Here is a 1,765-nt window from a genome sequence, read left to right as displayed (position 1 = left end):
CATCATTAGGAGAATGATGTGATGGACAAGACCCATCCGTTAGCATAGCATATTGATCTTTCAGTTTTAATCCTATTGCTTTCTTTATGTCAAATACATATTCCTTCGACTATGAGATTATGCAACTCCCGGATACCGGAGGAATGCCTTGTGTGCTATCAAACGTCACAACGTAACTGGGTTATTATAAAGATGCTCTACAGGTATCTCCGAAGGTGTTTGTTGGGTTGGCATAGATCGAGATTAGGATTTGTCACTCCGAGTATCGGAGAGGTATCTCTGGGCCCTCTCGGTAATACACATCATAAGAAGCTTTGCAAGCAAAGTGACTAATGAGTTAGTTGCAGGATGATGTATTACAGAACGAGTAAAGAGTCTTGCCGGTAACGAGATTGAACTAGGTATGAAGATACCGACGATCGAATCTCGGGTAAGTAACATACCGATGGACAAAGGGAATAACGTATGTTGTCATAAATGTTCGACCGATAAAGATCTTCGTAGAATATGTAGGAGCCAATATGAGCATCCAGGTTCCGCTATTGGTTATTGACCGGAGAGGTGTCTCGGTCATGTCTACATAGTTCTCGAACCCGTAGGGTCCGCACGCTTAACGTTCGATGACGATTTTGTATTATATGAGTTATGTGATTTGGTGACCGAATGTTGTTCGGAGTCCCGGATGAGATCACGGACATGGCGAGGAGTCTCGAAATGGTTGAGAGGTAAAGATTGATATATAGGACGATAGTATTCGGACACCGGAAGTGTTCCAATGGGTACCGGATACATATTGGGTTACCGGAAGGGGTTCCGGGCACCCCCGGGAAAAGATATGGGCCTAATGGGCCAAGAGGGAAAACGCAGCAGCCAAGAGGGATGCAGTTCGTCACCTGATGCTGACAATCGCTAATGTTTTCAACTGACCGGTGAAGAGAAGAATGCAATGTACGTTAACATACTGTCTATTGTCTATGTTCGAATTTCTTAGCGGCATGCATGTTCGTGATGTGCGGAGTAGAAAAAGTTCTCTTCTGGTAAATATCATGCATCATTTTACTTTTGCTTGCTTATATATTTACATGCTCATGTTGGTTAAAACGATGATGTGATGTTAGAAATGGAATAAAACCATACTCGATTTTTATTTGAAGATAAAACCGTATGCAATTACGTTCAGTTTTTCTTACATGTTTCCTTAATTATCTCCAGGCAGTCAGCACGCACGTGACAGAGCAAACTGCAACAAACTACAACTGTGTGTGTGCGTGTGCGTGTGCGTGTGTGTGTTCGCGTGGTCTCCATCGACGAGTTAGGTGCATGCCTACTTCTGTTTCAGTTTCCTTCAGTTATGTGTGTGATGTGAGCATGTCGTGAGTTGTAGTCATTGATTAAGCAGACTTGCAAGAATGGCACTCCGGCCAGTTTGATCAACTGTTTACTTGCCTGCACGATATGATCGAGCCGTGTAGTAAACTTGTAATGTGACCACCAACATCCATTGCCGTTGCTGGGACTAGGTCTAGGTAGGTGCCAAGCCAGCTCCATGTGTGTGCCCTGCCTGGACTGCAGTGTGTGTCGACATGAACTCCAAGTACGGAAAATGTACGGAGCAACGGACGCCGGTCACCTTGGTATACTTAGGGGCTCTTTGGTTTGTGACTAACTTTGCCAAAGATTGCCACACCTAAGGTTAGGTAAGTTTGGCCAACTTAGGTGCGCACAACAAACCGTCATAGCGATCGTATTTAGGACCATGCATGTA

The 1,765-nt window shown here is 44.4% G+C and overlaps 1 long non-coding RNA gene across 1 annotated transcript; it reads left to right on the top strand.

Moving 5' to 3' along the window:
* The first annotated feature begins 879 nt into the window (after nucleotides 1–879).
* On the top strand, nucleotides 880–1,434 carry LOC123497332 (uncharacterized). Its single transcript, XR_006671021.2, has 2 exons — nucleotides 880–948; nucleotides 1,213–1,434. It is a non-coding gene; the product is annotated as an uncharacterized lncRNA (long non-coding RNA).
* The last annotated feature ends 331 nt before the right edge of the window (nucleotides 1,435–1,765 follow it).

Source organism: Aegilops tauschii, chromosome 2 (genome assembly GCF_002575655.3).
Source record: "Aegilops tauschii subsp. strangulata cultivar AL8/78 chromosome 2, Aet v6.0, whole genome shotgun sequence".
Lineage (NCBI taxonomy): Eukaryota > Viridiplantae > Streptophyta > Magnoliopsida > Poales > Poaceae > Aegilops > Aegilops tauschii.
The sequence above is the reverse complement of the archived record's forward strand: the minus strand, read 5'-3'. Positions and strand labels throughout refer to the sequence as shown.